This window comes from Ovis canadensis, chromosome X, assembly GCF_042477335.2.
Source record: "Ovis canadensis isolate MfBH-ARS-UI-01 breed Bighorn chromosome X, ARS-UI_OviCan_v2, whole genome shotgun sequence".
NCBI classification, from domain to species: domain Eukaryota; kingdom Metazoa; phylum Chordata; class Mammalia; order Artiodactyla; family Bovidae; genus Ovis; species Ovis canadensis.
The window spans coordinates 117,919,336-117,932,726 of NC_091727.1; the positions used below are offsets into that span (position 1 = coordinate 117,919,336).

The window sequence follows — 13,391 nt, forward strand, 5'->3', positions numbered from 1 at the left end:
GTATGTTTTGCCGGTGGCTTCCATGGTGGCTCAGATAGGTAAAGTATCTGCCTGCAATGCAGGAGAGCCTGATTCGATCCCTGGGTAGGGAATGTACCCTGGAGGAGGGCATGGCAACCCACTCCAGTCTTCTTGCCTTGAAAATCCTATGGACAGAGGAGCCTGGCGGGCTACAGTCCATCGGGTCACAAAGAGTCGGACATGACTGAATGACTTTCACTTTCCACAACAAAGGAGGATGTGGTGGTGGTGGTGGTGGGATTACCTTATTTTCAAAACCAAAACATTCTGTGTAAATATCCCAGATTACCTCTTTGAACATTTCTCTTGCATGTGACCTGAATTGTATTCAGCCGACCCTGTACCTACTTGGGGTTCCGGTGGAAAAAAGTGCAGTCTAGTTTCCTCCCAGAAGCCTTTCACTTTCACTGTACTTGTTCTGGTAGGGATAATTCTGTCAGATCAGCCCTTTCCCTTCACTCAACCTCTTTCATTTTTTCTGTTTTTCTATCTAGATTTAGTTTCAGCTATGGAGGGAAGATATAGTACTATCTTCATGTTACAGTGCCTCTGGAAGCATCGCAAATCTTGACTATGACACGGAAGAATTATGAAATAATTCAGTGCAGGAGCACTATAGGACCTGGTCAGCTTTGCACTGAACAGAACTCCACGTCTATATTAGCTCTGCTTTTGCTTCTCAGTATCAAACATCCAAATATAACAGTGCTAGCCACTATTGCTTACATCTCTCAAATGGATACAGAATCGAGAAGACCCAGTCCAGTTAATGACAGAGAAAGGCCACCCTTGGAGTAGCTGCTAGATTATAATGTCTTACCTGTGTATCCCAGGTGGCTCAGTAGGTAAAGAATCTGCCTGCAATGCAGGAGACACAAGAGTCTTGGGTTGGATCCCTGGGGTGGGAAGATCCCCTGGAGGAAGGGATGGCAATCCACTCCAGTCTTCTTGCCTGGAGAATCCCATGGACACAGGAGCCTAGCAGGCTACAGTTCATGGGCTCGCAGAGTTGTACACCACTGAAGTGACTTAGCATGCACCTGTGTATCTATCCGCTGAATACAGCCTTGATCGTCCGTATAGCTGGCTTACAATGGAAGATCAAAAAATTGTGACAGATGGTCGACAATTCCCAGATTACAGCCCTCAACAGTTCATATGATAGCTTTCCTTGGTTTCCTATCAGAGGCACACACTCAGCATGCCAGATGAGGAGTCCAGAGCCTGTAAGACTCTCAGCCCTAGGCGATCTACAGAATCGGTGATTATTACAAAATGCTGCAATACACAAAGAATACAAAATGCTGCAATACACAAAGAACAAGACTTGTTGGTCAGAATTTGACCGAGGTTGGCTTCAAAAGTTTTCTAACATGGGGACCAAGCAATTAGAGTGCAAATGTACTGACAGAAAAAAAAAAAAAAAGCTGCTTTCCTGAGTTTGAGTCTAAGGCAAAAGGATAAGGAGGTCAGAAGATCAAGATAATGTTACCTGCTTTTATATGCAGGTAACATACTATTTATTTTTATTTATTTTTTATCTATTATTATTTGTCCTTTGCATGGCTCTTATTCTAGTGATCGGTTCTAAGGGTCAGTGTTCATTTAATAGTTAAAATGAAGTTTTTAACTACCCTGCCTAAGGTCCTTCCGTAACACACACATGCTGGTTACCCATCCCTCAAGGCTGTCGTCCTTCATGAAGCCTGTTTTGTTCTACATCTAAAAAAGCTCTGCCTGTTCAAGCACTTGTCATGACCACTGATTTGCTATTATCAGACCTTCTCTTATCTCCTTATGTGACTATGTCTTATCTTCCTCAACCACAAGCTCTTTGAGGGCTGGGGGATTGTTCACACTGCCTTGCCCATACTAAAAGCTCTAGAAGGATCTGGTTATCTAAACTGGCTTTCTTGAGACTGCTCAAGTGCTTATTCTTTGGCAGGTGCTTTTATGTTTCAGGGAAACAGAGACAAAAAATCAGAAGAGACTCTACCTTTAAGGGGCTTACCTTCTTAGTAAAAAAGTGGAAGAGTAGAAAGTTTTCGGGTGCTGTTTCCCCATCTATTTGCCATGAAGGGATGGGACCAGATGCCATGATCTAGTTTTCTGAATGTTGACTTTTAGGCCTACTTTTTCAGTCTCCTCTTTCACTTTCATCAAGAGGCTCTTTAATTCTTCTTTGATTTCTGCCATAAAGGGTGGTACATCTGCATAGGATGCTGGTTCCATTGTAGGTATAATTATGCAAAGCTAAGAATCCAGGAAAGACTTTCCAGAGAAGGAATTAAAAATAAGATTATATATGAAAGTGCCCATCTTGATCCTGAAAGAAAACAAATCAGTGGCAGCAGCAGCAACTGTGCATAGAAAAGAACTCTCTTCAGTGTGAACAAAGCTGAGATCAACTACAGAAAACATTTTATGTACCATAAGAAGACTTGCAATTTGTAAATAAAGTATGGGTAGGTAGTCAAATACAAAATTTTTTTAAACTCAAAGAAAATTAGGTATAAATCTCCATGATCTGGGATTAGGCAATGTCTTCTTAGGTATAACATCAAAGCACAAATGACAAGAAAACAGAGAAATTAGATTGCACCAAAATTAAAAACTTTTGTTTCAATGAACACCATTACAAAAGTAAAAAGTTAGCCACAGAAATTTATGGAAATCATATAGCTGATAAGAAATTTGCATTTAGAACATATAAAGAACTTTTGCAACTCAACAATCAAAAGACAAACCAGTGTTTAAAAATGGGTAAAGAATCTGAATAGACGTATTGCCAAAGAACGGATAAGAATGGTCAACAAACACATGAAACAATGCTCAACTTCATTAACCTTTTGAGAAATGCAAACAAAAACCCCAATGAGATACCACTTCATACTTACTAGGAAGGTATAATCAAAGAGGCAGATAATAACAAGTGTTGTTGAGAATATGGGGAAATTAGAATACTTATTTAGTGCTGCTGTGACTGTTCAGTTCAGTTCAGTCGCTCAGTCGTGTCCAACTCTTTCGCGACACCATGAACCGCAGCACGCCAGGCCTCCCTGTCCATCATCAACTCCCAGAGTCCCCCCAAACCCATGTCCATTGAGTCGGTGATGCCATCCAACCATCTTATCCTCTGTCGTCCCCTTCTCCTCCTGCCCTCAATCTTTCCCAGCATCAGGGTCTTTTCCAATGAGCCAGCTCTTTGATTCAGGGGGCCAAAGTATTGAAATTGCAGCTTCAACATCAGTCCCTCCAATGAACACCCAGGACTGATTTCCTTTAGATGGACTGGTTGGATCTCCTTGCTGTCCAAGGGGCTCTCAAGAGTCTTCTCCAACACCACAGTTCAAAAGCATCAATTCTTCAATGCTCAGCTTTCTTTAGAGTCCAACTCTCACATCCATACATGACTACTGGAAAAACCATAGCCTTGACTAGACAGACCTTTGTTGGCAAAGTGATGTCCCTGCTTTTGAATATACTGTCTAGGTTGGTCATAGCTTCCCTTCCAAGGAGCAAGCGTCTTTTACATTCATGGCTGCAGTCACCATCTGCAGTGATTTTGGAGCCCAAGAAAATAAAGTCAGCCACTGTTTCCACAGTTTCCCCGTCTATTTTCCATGAAGTGATGGGACCAGATGCCATGATCATAGTTTTCTGAATGCTGAGCTTTAAGCCAACTTTTTCACTCTCCTCTTCATAGTGCAATTACTGTGGAAAACAGTCTGGCAATTCTTCAAAAGGTTAAACATCGTTACCATATGACCCAGTAATTCAACTTCTAGGTGTATGCCCAAGACAAATGAAAACATATCCATAGAAAAACACCATCGTGTTTATCTGGGTCATGAAGATCTTTTTTGTATAGTTCTTCTGTATATTTCTGCCACCTCTCCTTAGTATCTTCTGCTTCTCCATGCCTTCAGCTTCTCTTCTTTTCTCAGCAATTTCTGAGGCCTCCTCAGAGGACCATTTTGCCTTTTTGCATTTCTTTTTCTTGGTGATGGTCTTGCCCACTGCCTCCTGTACAATGTCACAAACCTCTGTCCATAGTTCTTCAGGCACTCTATCAGATCTAATCCCTTGAATCTGTCTGTCACTTCCACTGTATAATTGTAAGGGATTTGATTTAGATCATACCTGAATAGTCTAGTAGATTTCCCTAGAAATTTCCATTAAAAGATACAGTACTTATACATGCAATCAATTCATATAAATATGGTAACAATAACAAAGCATCTATAGACTTGATGCCATTGGTGCATTGGTTACTCATAAAATCTGCATGGAATTGCTTACTTTCTCTATGGGTTCTCATTGTCATGATAAACTAATACTACTAATGGTGACTTTATTCACATTTTACAAGCTGTTCAAAGACTATCAAAACAGTAGTTTCCAGGGAAACCTGGAGTCAAGCTTAATTGCAAAAATAATCAGTATAGCAGAAATGTATTCTTTGATATGAATTCATCTGTAGAGGCCAAATCAATTCATGAAATCTTTATTTTTTTAAATTTATTTATTTTAGTTGGAGGCTAATTACTTTACAATATTGTAGTGGTTTTTGCCATACATTGATATGAATCAGCCATGGGTTTACATGTGTTCCCCACCCTAAACCCTCTTCCTACCTCCCTGCCCATCCCATCCACCTGGGTCATCCCAGTGCACCAGCCATGAAATCTTTAAACTATATAAACAGTAATAGCTAACATACACAGTGTTTCAAAGCCTACTTAGCTGGCTTTCTCTAGTCTAACCCACCTTGTTCTCTCTGTATACATTTCTGCCCTCAGTTTGGAAGCTGGTGAAAAAACAATAGGGAAATTGTGCCATGACCTGGAGGCCTGTGGCCACAGGACACAAAATTATCTTTACTTTTTCCTTTTCTCTCCTTGGCCATCAATGAATCATGTCCAATCTTTCCACATAGTATCTCTTGCACTTGTCCTTTCTTCTCCATTCTTGTTCACATCTATGGGCTTATGGACTCATAATTAGATTACTACAATAACTATCTAACTGGTTTCCATATATCCATCTCTCTTGGACTCAAAAGCTTCTGGCAGCAATATAAAAGATTACATTCATAAAAGTAACGTTTAGTCAAGTAATATCTCCATTCACAAACCTTGACTGGTTTCCTTCTGTTTATTGAGTAATGTCCAAATGCTATTGCTGCTAATGCTAAGTCGCTTCAGTCGTGTCTGACTCTGTGCGACCCCATAGATCGCGGCCCACTAGGCTCCCCCGTCCCTGGGATTCTCCAGGCAAGAACATTGGAGTGGGTTGCCATTTCCTTCTCCAATGCATGCAAGTGAAAAGTGAAAGTGAAGTCGTTCAGTCATGTCCGACTAGTCGCGACCCCATGGACTGCAGCCTCCTCTGTCCATGGGATTTTCCAGGCAAGAGTACTGGAGTGGGGTGCCATTGCCTTCTCCGCCAAATGCTATTATCCTGGTATTGAAGGCCTTCCAAAATCTAGGTGTGAATTTTCTTTCTAGATTCAGAATCCATTACTCCCTTAAACAAAACTGGCCTCTTCACCATCCCCTGACCTTTTACAAACTATTTCTGCACCTTTGCTTGTGACAGTCCTCCTGCCTAGAATAGCTTCTCATCTTTGAAAGCCTGTTCAAGGCTTTCTTTTCTCCATGAAGTCATCCTTGAACATTAACACTCACAGCAGCTTCTCATCCCTTGAATCTGATATGAGTTATGGACAGCGTCATTCATCTGGCAGTCCTCAGAGACAACTTATCTTGTCTTATATTGTTAATTCTTGTATTATTTATTTTTGTGTCTATCTTGCCTCCTCAACTAGACTGCAACTTCTTTGAGGGCAGGGGTCATTTGTTCTACTTTTTAAAATGACCCACAGGGCACAATGCCATGCCGGGGGATAAGATAGGGACTGGTCATTGACAAAAGAGCACTCACGTTTCCCTAAGACGCCTCATTCTCAGAAGGCATCACTCTCTCTGGGTGATGATTTTTTACACGTATGTGTCAAATATAATAGTTTTAAAGGTGAAACTAACTTTTCATGTTACTCCAAGATATTAAGGAATTACCAACTGCCTCTGGAATTTCTGAATCCCTTATTAAAATACAAAATTAACCTTTCATAAGTAATTTAATGTTCCCCTGAACGCTTACAAATGACATGTAAAGAAAAATGGCCAAGCCAGGTGCATAATAAGCTCTAAGATTTACTTAATCACAGAGTATTTAAAAAGCCAAAGCTCCATGCAATCCACTTATATTTCAGTGTCTGTTTTTTCCTTTTTTGTCGATAAAATAGGCTAAACTACATATGAACAATAAATCTAGGACTTAATGTTTACAAGAAAGGCAGCCAAAATTTTATGGATAGTTCAAGGTAAAAATGTCCTTCACGTCTTGGTTTCTCCTGAATTATTTAGTTAATCTGAAGTTTCTTCATAGTTAGAGATGTAATCCTTAGCCAGAAACTGCTAAATACGTGTTGTATACTGACCCAAGGAATGCTGTGATCATCAAGTTCTATCAAAATACTTACTAACCTTGTAAACTGAAGAAATCATCATTACAAAATCCCTACCCTCAGATTCTGCTGCTAAAACTTTGAAGTAACTGCAAATCTCAGAGATATTTGTTTAGCTTTATGGACAGCCTCAACTGATGAAGCTTTGGCAACAAATGCTGCTTGCTAGGCAAACAAAGGCCAGAAAGGAATCCCTTGCCTAGTATGTTAGAGAGACCACTGACTGGAATACCAAGCATAATTGGATCAAAACTTGAAGGATTTGGAAGTCTGGTATTTCTATATATTTGTCCTTTCTTTGTGAAAATTTCCGTGTTTACATAATGGTTTTGTTTCCTTTAACTCAGTCTAGACCATTGGTAGGCAAGGTTTCAAATGATCTCAGTTGGAAGTATCCATGTTTCATGAAAAATTTTTCATTTTTTTTTCCTCCGAGGACTAGTATAATAATGAATTTAGCTTCCTGTCAAGAAAAATGCTAAGTTCAAAGTATTATTTCCTTCACTTCTAATTACAAAGAAGTTTTACTTTTATTGACTGCCATTATACCATTTTACACAGTACCATTAATATTTTAAGTAACAATTAAGCAAATCAAATGAAAGTTTTTGAGCTCTATTCCTCGGTATATAGATCTACCTTAAAAAGTACAAACTAAGCACAGTGGTGCAATTTTCCAGGCACTTTAAAGTTGCTTAAATATTTACAAATACGTAAGCACCCTGTATGAAAGCATGAAAGTTTTGGTGTCAGGAAGAAACACTCCGTGTATAACAAATATTTAAATTTTAAACATTTGCACAGCTCCAAATATTCCTGAGAAGTTCAGTCTTATTGTCACTTGACATCTGCATGTCCTCATATTTCAGCAGTGTATCTTGGGAAACCATAGTTTCGGTCCCTTGACGTACCACTAATTGCACAAAATACACGTAATGTGTTGCTCATCCAGGGAGAATGCATTGGGTCTTCTTGTATTATCTAAAATGAAAGAGATGGCATGTTTATCACAAAGCAAAATAGCCATGGCCAAAAAAAGTATGTGTATACAAAATCACAGGCATATTCCAATTTATCAGTGACATTTAGCTATTTAAAATGATGTAAAGCAGAAAGAGCAAAGAAAAACATTACCGACTCAAGTCTTCAAAGCTGTATTACAAAGGCAGTGTATCAAAAAAGCAGAAAAGATGTGGTTACTCATTAAGAAAAATGAAAGGTTGTAAAATGCAAAATTCAACAGAAAATGAGAGGTAATAAAATGTTTAAATTTTTTTTAATAGATGGTCAGAAAAGAGCCTCAACAGTGAACTTTTTGATATGAGTTTATAGATCATCTTCTAAGAGTGGTTCTCAAGTTCACTTGGGGGTTATTCAATATGCAGATACCCATGCCCCTTTCCTGGAGACTTGGGAAATAATTTTAAGTGAAGAGAAAATAAGTCAATATTTCCAAATATACACCACAATTATGTAAACTAATTGATGCAAATAAGTTTTAATGAAGAACTTCACAAATGTATTAATAATTTTATAACCTGCAAGCATAGAAACAGATATATTCATAATCATATAGACATTTAAAAAATTATCCATTTTGTGTGATCAAAGGTAACAGATATCTCATGCATGGATTAGATGAAAGAATAGCATACCAACCTCTTTACTGAACAATCCCAACTTAGCTTTCGAGCTTTCAAGACTAGGTTCTCAAGATAGCTTTGAAACTTCAGTAGGAAGCCTGCAAACGGCTTCTGGTGGCAGTATTGGGTCATATCATCTGTATTGCTACAAATCACATCTCTATTATAAAGTCCATAATAGAAGAATTTCCTCTTATAAAAGCGTGAAGAAGTTTTAAAAGGACTTCATATTTTGATATAGTGTAACAGATAACACTAAAAAGGGCTGAGGAATATCCAGGCCATATCTTTTTGTCAAGTCATCATTTATGGAGCTAAACAGATAATTGAAATTTCAATGCACAGCTATATTTTATATTATTATATTTACCTTTGGGAAATAATAAATTTCAAATTTTGTGACTAAAAATAGTTATTATATATATATTTGTATTATTATATATATATTTTTGTATATATATATATTTGGAAATATTGATTTATAAAACTTCACTAAAAACTCAACATTTGCCCAAACTAAGGTACACCTAAATATGATACATCACAACCATACAGCTTTCATAAATATAAACCAATAGAAAGCAATATTTTCTTGGTTAGCTATAAATATATTATATATAATATATGATAGAAGAATGCATAACATATAATGTATAACATATAATGCCAAGGGTTTAAAATTTGGTCTCTAGAACTAAATATGATAGTCATGGTTTATAGAAATTAAATGAGAAAGACAGGTGGGAAATATGACAGCAGATTCATAAAACCCAAGTTTCGGGGTGTTAAAAAAGAGACAAGGAACTTCCCTGGTGGTCCAGAGGATGGGACTCTGCTCAGGGGAGTAGTGGGATCAGCCCCTGCTCAGGGAGCTGGATCCCACGTGCCACAGCTAAGACATGGTGCAGCCAAATACATTTTTAAAAAGAGAGAGAGAGAGAGATAAGAGGCCCCAAATGGAGTCACTTGTGCTAAACCCACATCACCTGAGTTATAATATATAGCCTAATTGTAGTTTTGGCCTTTTTCAGGTAGGTAAACTTAACTAGTCAAAAATGTACATATATTATTTTCAAGTCCGGAATTTCCTGGTCAGCACTAGTGAGGTAATCCAACTGACAGACACTTGCTGTGCTCCAGAGGAAGGTGACCTTGCCTGAAACAATCAGGTCTCTTTTAGAATAACTTCCTTGACCTGACTCCTTCTACCTGTAAAAGGCTTCCATTTTCTATGGCTCTTCAGAGCTCCTTTCAGTCTGCTACATGGGATCCTGCTGGACTCGTGAATCACTGAATAAAGCCAAAAGCTTTAAAACTAACTCACCTGACTCTGAATAAAAAGCAGAGACATTACTTTGCTGACAAAGGTCCATATAGTCAAAGCTATGGTTTTTCCAGCGTTGGACCATAAAGAAGGCTAAGTGCCTAAGAATGGACACTTTCAAACTGTGGTGTTGGAGACGACTCTTGAGAGTCTCTTGGACTGCAAGGAGATCCAACCAGTCCATCCTAAAGGAAATCAGTCCTGAATATTCACTGGGAGGACTGATTCTGAAGCTGAAACTCCAATATTTTGGCCATCGGATCAAAGAACTGACTCACTGGGAAAACGCCCTGATGCTAGGAAAGATTGAAGGCAGGAGGAGAAGGGGGTGACAGAGGATGAAATGGTTGGATAGCATCACTGAATATGTGGACATGTGTTTGAGCAAACTCCAGGAGGTGGTGAATGACAGGGAAGCCTGGTGTGTTGCAGTCCATGGAGTTGCAAAGAGTTGGACATGACTGAGCAACTGAACAACCACAGTTGAATTTTGTTTTTTAACAAGGAAAAAAGAACTGTATAGAAAGCTCTAAATAACTTGATCATCATAACAGCAGTAAATTGAATAATTTGCTTTCAATTTGAATAATTTAGAGTTCAAGGCTAGGTGATACACTTGCATGCAATTTCTATAACTGTAATATATATTGCCTTAAAATGCTATAATTGTTTTATATTTTTGTACAGGTCGAGTTTTGCTGTTTTTTCCTATGGACAATGGAGAACAGAACCCCATAAACTGGACAGTTTCTAGGAAGAAATTATGTACCCTATTTGATTAAAGTACTCCCCAGTTGGCTCAGATAGTAAGGAATTCACCTACAATGCAGGAGACCTGAGTTTGATCCCTGGGTTCAGAAGATCCCCTGGAGAAGGAAATGGCAACCCACTCCAGTATTCTTGCCTGGAGAATTCCACAGACAAAAGAGCCTGGTGAGCTACAGTCCATGGGGTCACAAAGGGTCAGACATGACTGAATGACTAACACTTCAACATACCCCAGAGGAGTGAGGGTGAAGAGAGGCATGTCCCCACTGTACTCAGGGGCTGAACCTGAGCTACAGACAATAAAGGAAGTGGAATGATTCCCTGCCTGCCTAGTCCTGATCACCGGACTGCTTTGGCAAGGAGACAAAAAAGGACCTCAGAAAACCGAGCAGCAAAGGTATGCCTTGGACGGTTTACACTCATGCTTAAGTGGGCTAACAGAAGTCAAGACGACAAAAAGAGGAAACAGATCACGGAGTCCAGACTCCTCAGGCCGGCGAGAGTCCCTGTCACGAGAATAGGAGAGGAGACTGGGATCACTCACTCACTGAAAGATGGGATGATGAGAGTCTAGCTGCCTGGCTTCTCCATGCTGAGAAGATGACCATGGTCAGAGAATGGGACTCCTGGTCACGCAGTGCAACTTTGGACTAACTGTAATAGATTTCCCATAGTCCTTTCTAACAGAAAGCATACAAGATACCATGAGAAAGAGAGCTTGGGGTCAACTAGCTCTTGTTTTCCTTGAAATCTCTCTTCTGCCCCTCCCCACCATTACACTGCAGTCCTTTGGCACTAACCATGGTCAGTCTATTTGTAAGGACACCCTCCATGTGATGGTCTCACCCAGGGGAGTGTCTTCAGGCAAGCAGTGAAATGCTCATACCAGGACAGAGGAGGTTCTCCTTTCTGGAACCAGCAATAAGAATGTGTTCTCTAAAGGGCTGTAGTGATCCTTGTTTCTTTTAAGGGGTCTGAATTTCATAAAAAATTGAGAGTCTGAAGAGTTTCTGAAGCAAATATTGATCTTATTGGATGTTTTCCTTTTTAAGGAAAGCAAAGAGACATTAGGTAAGCTCAATAGGGCTCAGGCACTGAGGAACCAGACCATCAGGCCATGACTTTTACATCTGTGGTGAAGATGTTAAAACAGTCAAGTAACAATCCATGTACAGAGTGGTTGTAAACACAGATTTCAGGAGCCTAATATAGGAATGACATTTACCAGGATAATTCAGGGGTACTCTGGTTTTAAGGTAAGTAGATGTATAAAAGTCTTAACTACTTAATTATGACATAATTTGACTGTCAGTGGTGAGCAGATCTTTGATTCTATATGTTTCAGATTGTGGACTATATAACTAAGTTAGTTATAACTGATATTAACAGTCAGTCAAACATTAGAATGCTAGGTATTATGAAACAAGAGTTTTGCAGGCTGTATGGGTATTAAGACAATTCCTGAGTTTTGGAATCTGCTCTGGATGTCAATCAAATGATCATACAGTTGTCCCTGAGTATCCCCAGAGGATTAGTTCCAGGACCACTGTGCCCCTTCCCCCATGGATATTAAACTCTGAAGATGCTCAAGTTCCTTATATAAAATCACACATATTTGCATATAACTTTTGCATATCCTCCCCTGTACTTTAAAATCATGTCTAGCTAATGTATAATAGCTAATACAATGTAAATGTTATGTAAATAGCTGCCTAATGCAGGAAATACAAGTTTTACTTTTTTGGAACTTTCTGGAAATTTTTTCAAATATTTTCAACCTGCAGTTGGTTGAATCCCTGGATGTGGAAGCTGCAAATATGAAAGGGCAACTGTAACTAGTTTCTTACAGCTAAAACAGGGATACTCATTGAGGGATCTGGCTACTGAGCCAATAATTTCACTTCTCTAGGACTCTTCTTGAGAGACTCTCAGCCATGCTCACAGTAGATCAACTCAGACTTGCACAGCTACTCACTTCTAATGGCACAGTAGTTCAAAGAACAAAATAGTTTACTACCTGAACAACTGCTAAAGCAACTGTCAGTAATTGCTTCAAACCTGATTTGCGGTGTAGAACAAGATGGAAGAGGAGTAGGCGGACGTGGAGTACATCTCTCTCCATGGATACATCAGGACTACCCATTCAGACACAGAAGTGCTTGCCGAACACCAGCTGAGAGCAGACGGGAGCACCCGACCACTGGAAAAGAGTATATAGAACCATGCAAACACTCGGTAGGACAAAGAAACTAGGGGGAAAAGCAGGAGTGTTACTAGGACTGGACCTGCCCTCGGTGGGTGCTGGAACTGAAGCAGGGGTCCAATCCCCACACTGCGGCTATCGTCTGGGTCACAGGAGAAACATTTGAGGCTGAGAGTGAAACAGCTGATCTGTGGCAGCCTAAATGGAGTGAGAATGTGTCAGCCCTTGCCACAGCCATACATACCCCGGACAGGAAAGCAGGTCCCCTGCAAGGCACAGCAGCTGGAAGCTGGAGCACCGGATTGTGGAGCAATTCCAGGGTGAGGGCTGCTGTTGACTGTGGCAAGAACGACCTAGGAGACCTGAGGGAGGAAATTGTGGTGGAAAGTGCCTGTGGCAGAAAGCCAGGCAGCCATGGAAGCAAGACGATACTGCTGGAGCCATCACCATAGCCTCTCTCTCCCCACAGGCCAGCACTGGCAGCTGAACAGTAGAGAGGCTGACCCATCAAACCCCTGACTGCACTGAACTACAGAGCAGGACCCCATCCAGGGTGTTCCTCTAAGTGACTGATGCACTGAACTACAGAGTAGGACCCTCAGCTGTGGGGCCTCTCTCTGTGCCTGGCACACTGAGCAATAGCGAAGGACCCCAGGCAAGGTAGATCGCTAAGTGCCTGAATGTGTGGAGCTACAGAGAAGCACTAGCCAAAGAGATCTTCTTATCGCCAGCTACCAGAGGCTCAAAACAGATTCTGATAGGGCAGTAACTCCTACAGCGGAGGCAGTCCGTATCCCTGAACACTTAGTGCCGCCATGGTTCCTCTGACCCAAGCAGCTGCACCACCTTCATGCTCAACCCTCACTGGGGCAGAGCTGCCACAGGCAAAAACAAAACAAA

The 13,391-nt window shown here is 40.3% G+C and overlaps 1 protein-coding gene across 12 annotated transcripts in view; it reads right to left on the bottom strand.

The window, feature by feature from the left end:
• Positions 1-4,512: 4,512 nt before the first annotated feature.
• The window catches only part of LOC138931194 (uncharacterized), a 150,900-nt gene continuing 142,021 nt past the window's right edge, over positions 4,513-13,391 (bottom strand). For 4 of the 12 annotated variants that reach the window (XR_011446457.1, XR_011446461.1, XR_011446466.1 and 1 more), the window contains 2 exons: positions 12,347-12,488; positions 5,818-7,534 (listed from right to left, as the gene is read on the bottom strand). The gene's annotated coding sequence lies outside the window, so the exon portion shown is untranslated. Of the gene's footprint in view, positions 5,284-5,322; positions 7,535-12,346; positions 12,489-12,735; positions 12,854-13,391 lie in introns of those variants that run through there. The other 8 variants (XR_011446465.1, XR_011446460.1, XR_011446464.1 and 5 more) reach the window with 3 other exon arrangements.